Here is a 12,237-nt window from a genome sequence, read left to right as displayed (position 1 = left end):
TGAGATTATGTTGGGAACCGTGTCTCTACAAAAAAAATTTTTTTTTGTAATTAGCCAAGTTTAGTGGCATGTGCCTATAGTCCCAGCTACTCTGGAGGCTGAGGTGGAAAGATCACTTGAGCCCAGGAGTTTGAGGCTGCAGTGAGCCATGATAACACCACTATACTCCAGCCCGGGTGACAGAGTGAGACCCTGTCTCAAAAAAAAAACAAAAACAAAAACAAAAAAACAGTGAATGTGAAGTGATAATTTCAATAGCTTCTGCGTATTTCTGCTGAAGACATCATTCAGCTTTTCAAAGGAATTGATTATTTTAATATTCTTGCCATAGTAAAGATGACTTTGACCAAAATAGTTCAGTGATTAATTTAGAAGAGTACATTTAGAGATTAATCTTTGAGATCATCCCTTTTGCCATTAAAAAAATGTTTACAGGTCAAGCACATGGCTCATGCCTACAGTCCCAGTGCTTTGTGAGGCCAAGGTGGGAGGGCCAGGGCTGGAAGATTGCTTGAGCCCAGGAGTTCGAGACCAGCCTGGGCAACATAGTGAAACCTCATCTCTACAAAATAATAAAAAAAAATTAACTGGGCATGGCATGGCAGTTGTCCCAGCTTCTCAGGAGGCTGAGGCTAGAGGATTCCCTGAACCTGGGAGGTCAAGGTTGTAGTGAGACATGATCACACCACTGCACTCCAGCCTGGGCGACCGAGTGAGACTGCCTCGAAAAACAAAAATGTTTTTAACAGCTTTATTGAGATCTAATTAACAAACAATAAACTGTACAATTTGATAAATTATGACATGCTTGCAGTTGTGAAACCATAACTGCAATCAAGATAATTAACATATTAATCACTTCAAAAAGTTTCCCTGTGCCCCTTTGAAATTTCCCCCTCCTGCCCTTCCTTTTTTTTTTTTTTTTTTTTGTGGTCTCCAAGCAACCACTAATCTGATTTTTGTTATTATAGATTAATTTGCATTTTCTAGAGCTTTATATAAGTGAAATCATATAGTGTATATTCACTTTCTCTCTTTTTTGCCTTCTTTCACTCAGCATAATTATTTTGAGATTCATCCACATTATTGCACTTATCACTAGTTTATTATTTTTTATTGCCAAGTATAAGGTTGGTGTAAAAGTAATTGTGTTTTTTTGCCATTAGTAGTATTCCATTCTATGGCTATAGCAAGTTTGATTATCCTTTCACCTGCTCATGGGCATTTGGGTTGTTTCTAGTTTGGGGCTGTTACAGATAAAGCTGCTGTGAGCATTTGTGTACAAGTTTTGCATAGACATATGCTTTTCTTTCTCTTGGGTAAATATCTAGGAGGGGAATGGCTGGGTCATGTGGTAGTTGTATTACATTTCCGTAATGACTGAGATTCTTTTCATGTACTTTTTTCCCATCTGAATCTGGTCAAATATATGTTCAAATCTTCTCTAGTGAAGTATGTCTTCAAATCTTGTTATTTTAAAATTGGGTTTTTAGTTCTCTTACTGAGTTTTGAACATTTTTTGTATCTTCTGGATATAAGTCCTGTATCAGATTTGTGATTTGCAATTATTTTCTCCCAGCTGTAGGTTGTCTTTTCATCTCTTAACAGTGTCCTCAAAGAGCAGTTCTTAGTATTGATGAAGTTCAGTTTATTTTTCTTTCATGGCTCATGCTTTTGTTGTTGTATCTAAGAAATATTTTCCTAACCCAAAGTCACAAAGATTTTTCTCTATGTATTCTGATAGAAGTTTTATGCTGTTAGGTTTTACATTTAGGTTTATTGTCCATTTGAGTTAATCGTTATAGAAGAGTCAAGTATGGATTGATGTTCTTTTTTTTTTTTTCTTTTAATCTTTTTTTTCCCAGAATGTTACTCTCAAATATTTTTTTTCCAGACATATTGATATATAGGTGTTCCAAAACCACTTTCGAAAAGAATAAAGACCTTATAGCTTTGTTGAAAATCAGTTGATCCATATATGTGTGAATCTATTTCTGGACTCTTCCATTCCGTTGACCTATGTGTTTATCCCTCTACCAATAAGCACACTATATTGATTTCTGTAGCTTTATAACAAATCACGAAGTAGTGTAAATCCTCCAACTTTGTTCTTTTTCTATGTTGTTTGGCTAATCTAGGTTCCTTTCATTTCCATATGAATTTTTATAATCATCTTGTCAGTTTCTATAAAAATGCCTGTTCAGATTGTGATTAGGATTGTGTTGAACGTATAGATCAGTTTGCAGAGAACTGAAATTTTAACAGTATCAAATATTCCAATTCATTAAGGCCACATCGCTCTCTAGTTATTTAGGTCTCTCAGCAATATGTCGTTGCTTTCAGTATATTGGTTTTAGACATTTTTCAAGCAAATTTATCCATTTTGTATTTTGTACACTATTACAAAAGTTTTCTTTTAATTTTTTTTTACTCACCCTGACACTTGGGCAGGATTTAATTTTAATTTCTGATTGTTTAATGGTACTTGCCAGGCTGTAAAAAGTTGATTGATCTTTTTTTCTTTTCATGTATTGGCTTTAAACTCTACCATCTTGTACTCGATTATTAGTTCAGTAGCTTTTATGTAGATTTCATAGGATTGTCTACATAAATGATAGTCCTCTACTAGTAAGGACAGTTCTCCTTCTTTCTGATCTTGATGCCTTTTATTGCTTTTCTTTTTTTAAATTTTCTTTTTTATAGAGACAGGGTCTTGCTGTGTTGGCCAGGTGGGTCTTGAACCCGATTACAGGCATGAGCTACCACCCCTGGCCTGCTTTTTCTTTATTGCACTGACTAAATCCTACAATACAGAGTTGAATAGAAATGGCAAGAACAGACATACTTGTCTTGTTTCTTATCTTAGTGGGAAAGCATTATTTAATCTTTTATCAAAAATTGTTTTTATAGTAATATTAGTTAAGGGTGGGTTAATTGATTCTATTAAACTTTCTTATAAGAAATGAAAAAATATTAGCATTCAAGGCAATTTATAAAAAGGAAAGAGTTGAGACACTCAGTTTTGTTTTTGTAACTTTCTATTAATGTTTTCTGAGAAACCTGTATGTGTGTATATATATGTGTGTATGTGTGTGTGTGTGTGTGTGTGTGTGTGTGTGTGTGTGTGTTTGAGACAGAGTTTCACTCTGTCACCCAGATTGGAGTGCAGTGGCACAATCTTGGCTCACTGCAACCTCTGCCTCCCGAGTTCAAGCGATTCTCCTGCCTCAACCTCCCGAGTAGCTGAATTACAGGCTCACACCACCACGCCTGGCTAATTTTTTGTATTTTTAGTAGAGCTGGGGTTTTGCTGTGTTGACCAGGCTGGTCTTGAACTCCTGACCTCAGGCAGTCCACCCGCCTCAGCCTCCCAAAGTACTGGGATTACAGGCATGAGCCACCGCACCTGGCCAGAAGCCAATACACTTGTTTTGTGATTTTTTTTGTTGTTGTTACATAGTTTTCTGATTTTTCTTCACAGTTGTTTCTTGGCTCCATGTGTTATTTTTCTTCTATCCATGTGAGACTTGTGAGTTAAAACTCCTTTCCACTTGCTTATGACATATTTTTATGTTTTGAAAAATAAGGATTTTTCAGAGTAGACTAAGGCTAAATAGAATATGCAACATACTTAATACTGAAGATGTTCAGTCATAATATCAACATCTGTTTTTGAGACAGAGTCTCACTCTGTTACCCAGGCTGTAGTGCGGTGGCACAATGACAACTCACTGCAGCTCACTGCAGCGTTGGCCTCTCAGGCTCAGGTGATCCTCTCACCTGAGTCTCCCAAGTAGCTGGAACTACAGGTGCATACCACACGCCTGGCTAATTTTTTTGTGGAGATGGGGTTTCGCCGTGTTGCCCAGGCTGGTCTCAAACTCCTGGACTCAAGTGATCCACCCATCTCAGCCTCCAAAAGTGCTGGGATTACAGGTGTGAGCCACCATACCTGGCCACCACAATATCAACATTTTTAAATGAAAAATCTTATCTTAGTTACCATAGCATTAGCACCTCTTTAAATAACTCCATTAATTTAACCTAAATCTAAACTTTCTCTAAAGTTCATCATTAGGATCTTAAATTATAGAACCTCTTGACTTTTCTAGTTCCTTAAATAATGACAAGTATTCAAGTCCATTTTTTTCTTCCATTTTTAATATCCCTGTAACATGAGGAGAATTGGCAAGATTCTCTTCATAAACCCCTCTCACTATCCCATTCACCAAATTCAGCAGTATAGCCAGGAATCCTAATAGGTTTCAGCAGGAACATTTATGACAGCTCAATATTTTTCTGACCAATGATTTGGAAAATCCTGTTTCTCTTTATTAGAGCTGAAGTAACTAAAAAGAGAGAGGCTTATCTGATATATTTCAGTAAGGAGAGAATTTTTGTGTTCGTGGTGTGAGTTACATAGTGCCTCAAAAGTACAGTCTCAGAGTTATGTGTATCTGAGTGGTAGTTGCCCTATCACTCACCTGATTTATTAATATAACATTTTCTTTATCTGCACATTTCCTAACAAGCTCAGTGACAAAGTCAATCTTTTGTCAATCCTTTATGCCTAGATAATCGGCCCTGTAGAAAAAAGTTCATGATTTTAGGGTGTCTTTTTCCTTTGATGTTGTTGTGGGAAAGATTTCTTTCATTCACTGTGAAAAGATTCTTATCCTTATTAATTGTTGAAGTTCTTTCATAATTCCTATGGCTCCATCAAATTACATGCATATGAATTAGAATGTAAGTTAATTGGATAACAATTTAAAAATCATAGTTCAAATGCTTGACATTAGGTTATAAAAGTTAGGTTCATTTCCTACGTTGGCTTGTACCTGACTTGTGAATATGAAATACCAGTATTTGTTATGTTCACTTTTTTCCCGTTAAACTAAATGTAAAGATAATATATAACCTTTAAAAAATGGAGACTGCTTTGCTTTTCTTAAGAACATATTGGTTGTTGATTTTTAAAATTAAATCATGATATGAAATTGTTCACTTGATCATGGAGGAAAAGACATTCTCATTCATTAACATCACAAGACTTAAGTTCCTCAGTGTGGGTGGCTTGGTGTTGCAGGCAATGTTTGCTAGAGATATTTTACCTAAAAACGAGCTCCATTTTATAAAGTTCCGAAAGAGAAAAGAAAGAACACAAAAAGATAATAGATATTTGGACACATGTTAAATGATTCAGAAATTTGCTATAGCGTGCTAATAAATACCTGTACATCTGTACTATTAGTATTAAATATATAAAACGGAGCATAACAATTATTCCTACAGCTGAACACACACACACACACTCTTCCATTATTTACTCATCTTTTAGTTTTAGTTTTCCGTCTAAGCCCTACATAAAGACATAAATATGTGTAAACTTGGGACTTTTAGGATTGTTTTTTCTAGTTCTGTGAAGAATGATGATGGTATTTTTATGGGAATTGCATTGAATTTATAGATTGCTTTTGGCAGTATGGTCATTTTCACAGTATTGATACTACTCATCCATAATCATGGGATGTGTTGCCATTTGTTTTTGTTGTCTGATTTCTTTGAGCAATGTTTGGTAGTTTTCCTTGTAGAGGTCTTTCACCTCCTTTGTTAGGTATATTCCTAAGTATTTTATTTTATTTGCAGCTGTTTTAAAAGGGTTGAGTTATTGATTTGATTCTCAGCTTGGTTGGTGTTGGTGTATAGCAGTGCTACTGATTTGTGTACATTAATTTTGTGTCCTGAAGTTTTACTGAATTCATTTATCAGATCTAGTTGCTTTTTGGATAAGTCTTTAGGGTCTTCTAGGTATGCAATCATATCATCAGCAAAAAGTGACAGTTTGACTTCCTCTTTACTGATGTGGATTCTTTTATTTATTTCCCTTGTCTGATTGCCCTGGCTAGGACTTCCATTACTGTGATGAATAGAAGTGGTGAAAGTGGGCATCATTGTCTTATTCCAGTTTTCAGGGGGAATATTTTCAACTTTTCCCTTTTCGGTGTAATGTTGCCTTGGGTTTGTCATTGATGGCTTTTAGTACCTTAAGGTGTAGCAGGAACAGTCACAGACAAAACCTCTTGGACACTGGTTTTATGAGGGAAGAGGCTTTAATCAGCTGGGAGCATTGGTAGATGCGCGTCTCAAGATCCAAGCTCCCCAAAGTAAAGATTCCTGTCCCTTTTAACGGCTTACAACTCTAGGGGGTCCATGTGAAAGGGTCATGATACATTGTGCAAGTGGGGGCTATGTGACTGAGGTCTACATGCATCAGTGATAGGGGCTAGCAGAACAGAACAGAAAGTTTCACAAGTCTTCCTCGTACAATGTCTGGAATTTGTGGATAACACCAACGGTTAGGTCAGGAATTGATGTTTAACTACCAGGCCCGGTTCTTGGCACCAAGCCCTCTGACTATTGATCTCACTTCTGCTGCTTTTTTTTTTTTTTTTAACTTTTTGCTTTCTTATGAAACAGGAGACAATGGGAGAGGTGGTCTCCTTCCTTAAAGGTGTGTTTCTTCTATGCTGATTTTGCCTAGGGTTCTAATCACAAGAAATGCTAGATTTTGTCAAATGCTTTTTCTGCATCTATTGATAGCATTTTTGTTTTTAATTCTGTTTATGTGGTGTATCACATTTATTAACTTGCATGTGTTAAACCAACCCTGCATCTCTGGTATGAAAGCCACTTGAAAGTGATGTATTACCTTTTCAATATGCTGTTGGATTCAGTAACTTAGTATTTTGTTGAGGATTTTTACATCTGTGTTCATCAGGGATATTGGTCTATAGTTTTCTTTTTTTGTTATGTCCTTTCCTGGTTTTAATATTAGGGCAATAATGACTTCATAGAATGATTTAGGGAGGATTCCCTCTTCTCTATCTTTTGAAATAGTTTCAGTAGGATTGGTACCAACTCTTCTTTGAATGTGTGATAGAATTTAGCTGTGAATCCATCTGGTCCTGGACTTTTTTTGTTGGCAATTTTTTCTTTTATTGCTGTATCAATCTCACTACTTGTTATTGGTCTCTTCAGAGTTTCTGTTTCTTCCTAGTTTAATCTAGGAGGGTTGTATAGTTCCAGGAATTTATCCCTTTCCTCTGGGTTTTCTAGTTTGTGTGCCTGAAGGTGTTCATAGTAGCGTTGAATGATTTTTTTTAATTTCTGTGGTATCAGTTGTATTATCTCCCATTTCATTTCTACTTGAGCTTATTTGATTCTTCTCTCTTTCTCTCTTCTTTTCTTGGTTAATCCCACTAATGGTCTATCAATTTTTTTGTAACCTTTTCAAGGAACCAGCATTTCATTTTATTTATCTTTTGTATTGCTTTTTTTGTTTGTTTGTTTCAATTTGGTTTAGTTCTGCTCTGATCTTTGTTATTTCTTTTCTGCAGGGTTTGGGTTCGTTTTGTTCTTGTTTCTCTAGTTTCTTGAGGTGTGAGCTTAGATTGTCTGTTTGTGCTCTTTCAGACTTTTTGATGTAGGCATTTAATGCTATGAACTTTCCTCTTAGTACTGCTTTTGCTGTATCCCAGGGGTTTTGATAGGTTGTGTCGCTATCATCATTCAGTTCAAATAACTTTTTAATTTCCATCTTGATTTCATTGTTGACCCAAAGATCATTCAGGAGCAGATAAGTTAATTTCCATGTATTTGTATGGTTTTGAGGGTTCCTTTTGGAGTTCATTTTCAATTTTATTCCACTGTGGTCTGAGAAAATACTTGATATAATTTCAGTTATCTTAAATTTATTGAGACTTGTTTTGTGACCTGTCTGTTTTATGGTCTGTCTTGGAGAATGTAACATGTGCTATAATAAGAATGTATATTCTGCAGTTGTTGGGTAGAATGTTGTGTATATATCTGTTAAGTCCATTTGTTCCAGGGTATAGTTTAAGTCCATTGTTTCTTTGTCGACTTTCTGCTTTGATGACCTGTCTAGTGCTGTCAGTGGAGTATTGAAGTCCCCCACTATTATGGTGTTGCCGTCTATCTCATTTCTTATGTCTAGTAGTAATTGTTTGGTAAATTTGGGAGCTCCAGTACTAGGTGCATGTATTTATGATTGTGACATTTTCCTGTTGGGGACTAATCCTTTTATCATTGTATAATGTCCCTCTTTTTCTTTATTTTTTTTACCATTGTTGCTTTAAAGTCTGTTTTGTCTGATATAAGAATAGCTACTCCTGCTCACTTTTGGTGTTCATTTGCATGGAATATCTTCACCTCTTTACCTGGAGTTAATTTGAGTCCTTATGTGTTAGATGAGTCTCTTAAAGACAACAGATAGCATATTTGGTTGGTGGATTTTTATCCATTCTGGTATTCTGTATCTTTTAAGTGGAGCATTTTGGCCATTTACATTCAATGTTAGTATTGAGATGTGAGGTACTGTTCTATTCATCATGCTAGTTGTTGCCTGAATACCTTGGGGTTTTGTGTTGTTTTCATTGTGGTGTTGTTTTATAGGCCCTGTGAGATTTATGCTTTAAGGAGGTTCTATTTTGGTGCATTTTGAGGTTTTAAGATTCAGAACTTTTTAAGCATTTCTTGTAGTGCTGGCTTAGTAGTGGCAAATTAACTCAGCATTTGTTTGTCTAAAAATGATTATCTCTCCTTCATTTATGAAACTTCATTTTGCTGGACACAAACTTTTTACCTGACAGTTATTTTGTTTCAGGCCTTACAAACTAAGGCCTGCTGGTTTGTAAGGAGAAATGAGCTGTTAATCTGATAGGTTTTCCTTTATAGATTACCAGAGGCTTTTGTCTCACAGCTCTTAAGATTATTTCGTTTATCTTGACTTTAGATAACCTGATGACTGTGTGCCTAGGCAATCATCTTTTTGTGATGAACTTCCCGGGTGTTCTTTGAGCTTCCTGTGTTTGGATGCCTAGATCTCTAGCAAGACCAGGGAAGTTTTTATTGACTATTCCCTCAAATACATTTTGTAAATTTCTAGATTTCTCCTCTTCCTCAGGAACACCAGTTATTCTCATATTTGGTCATTTTAACATAATCCCAAATTTCTTGGAGGCGTTTTCCTTTTTTTTTTTTTTTAATTCTTTTTTCTTTGTCTTTAAAGGTCTGATTGGGTTAATTCAAAAGCCTGTCTTCAAACTCTGAAATTCTTTCTTCTACTTGTTCTAGTCTGTTGTTGAAACTTTCCTGTGTATTTTGTATTTCTCTAAGTGTGTCTTTTACTTCCAGAAGTTGTAATTGTCCTTTCTTTGTGATATCTATTTCTCTGGAGATTTTTTTCCATATCCTGTATTTTTTAAAAAATTTCTTTGATTTTTACCTTTCTCTGGTACCTCCTTGAGTAGCTTAATCATCAACCTTCTAAATTCTTTATCTGTCAGTTCGGATTTCTTCTTAGTTTGGATCCATTGCTGGGGAGCTTGTGTGATCTTTTGTGGGTGTTATAAGAACCTTGTTTCATCATACCAGAATCACTTTTTTGGTTCCTTCTCATTTGAGTAGACTGTTTCAGTGGATAGATCTGGACCTCAAGGGCTGCTGTTCAGATTCTTTTTTCCCACAGAGTGAACCCTTGATATGGTGCTCTCCCCTTGTATGTCGGGGTTCTCTACATGGACAGAACTAATAGGATAGATGTATATATGAAGGGGAGTTTATTAGGAGAATTGATTCACACGGTCACAATGAAGTCCCACATCAGGTTATCTGCAAGCTGAGGAACTAGGAAGCCAGTCCGAGTTCCAAAACCTCAAAAGTAGGGAAGCTGACAGTGCAGCATTCCATCTGTGGCCGAAGGCCTGAGAGCCCCTGGCAAATGACTGGTGTAAGTCCAAGAGTCCAAAAGCTGAAGAATCTGGGAGTCTGGTGTTTGAGAGCAGGAAACATCCAGCTCGGGAGAAACATGGAGGCCAGAAGACTTAGCCTTTCTAGTCTTTCTGTGTTCTTCTGCCTGCTTTTATTCTGGCTGTGCTGGCAGCTGATTAGATTGTGCCCCCCTGAATTGAGGGTGGGTCTGCCTTTCCTAGTCCACATCAAATGTTAATGTCCTTTGGCAACACCCTCGCAGACACACCAAGGAACAATACTTTGCATCCTTCAATCCAATCAAGTTGACACTCAATATTAACCATCACACCCTCTTCCCCTAGGGACTGGGCTTCCTGAGAGCCAGACTGCAATGATTACTATTGCTCTTCTAGGTCTAGCCACCCAGTGGGGCTACCTGGCTCCTGGCTGGTGCTAGGGAGTGCCTACAGAGTCCTGTGATGTGAGTCATCTTTAGATCTTCCAGCTGTGGATACCAGCACCTGCCCCGGTAGTGACAGGGGACTGAAGTGGACTCTGTAGGAATCATTGGTTGTTGATTTGTTTAGTGTGCTGGTTTTCTTGAATATGGTTATGCTAGTGGTGAAGTTGTCACGTGGACAGACTCTGGACTTCTGGTTGGCCAAGGTGTTGCAGGTGGTGGAATTAGCTGTTGTTTTCTCCTTCCTTGGGTACAGGATTTTTCTGTTATGAGTTGCTGTAATGGCTTGAGTTGACTGGCCTCCAGACAGGAGGTGGTGCTTTCAAGATAATATCAGCTGTGGTAGTAGGAGGGGGATATAATCTTGCCCTACATTGGCCAGGATAAATACTTGGGTTTCTCAGGTGATTGCGGGGCCATAGAGGTCCCAAGAGTTTATGTCTTTTGTCTTCGCCTACCAGAGTGGGTAGAGAAAAACCATCAGGTGGGGCAGGATTGGGCAGATCTGAGCTCAGACTCTCCTTGAGCAGGGCTTAATGCAGACATTGTGGGGCATAGCGGGGTGGTTCTCAGGCCAATGGATTTATGTTCCAAGGGGGATTATGGCTGCCTCTGCTGCATCATACAGGTCACCAGGCAAGTGGGGAAAGCTGGCAGTGACATGCTTTACCCAGTTCCCATGCAGCCAGCAATGCCAGTCTTCCTCCCACTGTGCCCCACCGACAGCACCAAGTTTATATTCATGGAGCTGGAAGCAGGACTGAGATCTTGACCCAAGCTACAAGTCTCTCCACAGCAAGCAGGGCTCTCAGGCCTTGCCCCTCCCCACCTGCCTGCACCATCAGCTGCAGTTTCTGTGCTCATATCTGCACTTCCCATTTTCCCCCCCCACCCCCCAATTCTGTTTAGGAAAACTTGTGCTCATTTGAAATTATTACAGAGTTCATCTAGGAGCTTATTTCACCCTGTGGCTCCTTCCCAATTCTGCTGGCTGCCTTCCGCAAGGACCTCTCTCAGATAAGGCCGAGAATGGCTTCCCTGGGCTCGAGCTGGGGATCAGGAGTGCCTACAGGGCTCTTCCCATTGCTTCTTCTACTTTTATATTTTCTTCAGCTCTCTAAATCCATTTCAGCTCTAAGTGAGGTTAAATCCTTCTTCCATGATCTGGATTTTCAGGTTTTCCAGTGGGGATATGTGTTCAGAAGCACTTCTCCCCGCTCACACTTCGGGAACTCACAGTTTTTTGGCTGTCTCATGGAGTTTGCAGCAGCAAGCCACTTCTTTCAAACGGTCTGTGACTTCTTTTGGTTTTCCTGGTATGTTTCTGTGGTGGTTCTTGGAGTAAAAGTTAACAGTGTGAGTCTTCACACACTGTTCACTTCATCCAAGTGGGAGATGCACATTAGTCCTGTCTCCTATCCACCATTTTCTGCAGCTCAGCCTCCCGAGCAGCTGGGACTACAGGCGTGTGCCACCATGTTCCGCTAATTTTTAAATTTTTTATAGAGATGAGGTCTCACATTATTGCCCAGGCTGGTCTGGAACTCCCGAGCTCAAGCAATTCTCCTGCCTCAGCCTCCCAAAAGTTTTGGGATTACGGATGTGAGTCACTGTGCCCAGCCTTCCTTAACTTACTTTTTTTTTTTTAATCTCTTAACATCTTCAGTAAGTCATGGGGAAAGTTCTTTTTCAAAGAAGCTGAGTCCTCAACTTTCACCCAATGTAGAGACTCTACTTCCTGATCACCGACCCCTTTCAGAATCCTGTGAAAACCATGAACCCTCTCCCTAGAATAGTTTACATACATACACATACTTTTGCTTATAGTTTCAGAGGTTTCATGAACCCCACTGGAGAGCATTCAGAGACCCCAAATTGTGAGCCATAAAAAGTGAATAAAACGTTCTCTCAAGTTTTCTATTAACCAAAGAGATACTGGATTCATAAAAAATTAAGTTTTCAAGAAAATTTTTTATTTGAACTTGATTTTAAACATGCTTGATTAT

General features: G+C 38.2%; 1 protein-coding gene across 4 annotated transcripts in view; it reads left to right on the top strand.

Moving 5' to 3' along the window:
• The window catches only part of RNGTT (RNA guanylyltransferase and 5'-phosphatase), a 340,094-nt gene that overhangs the window by 281,061 nt on the left and 46,796 nt on the right, over nt 1–12,237 (top strand). The gene's annotated exons all lie outside the window — the stretch shown is intronic.

The sequence above is a fragment of the Theropithecus gelada genome, chromosome 4 (assembly GCF_003255815.1).
Source record: "Theropithecus gelada isolate Dixy chromosome 4, Tgel_1.0, whole genome shotgun sequence".
Lineage (NCBI taxonomy): Eukaryota > Metazoa > Chordata > Mammalia > Primates > Cercopithecidae > Theropithecus > Theropithecus gelada.
The sequence above is the reverse complement of the archived record's forward strand: the minus strand, read 5'-3'. Positions and strand labels throughout refer to the sequence as shown.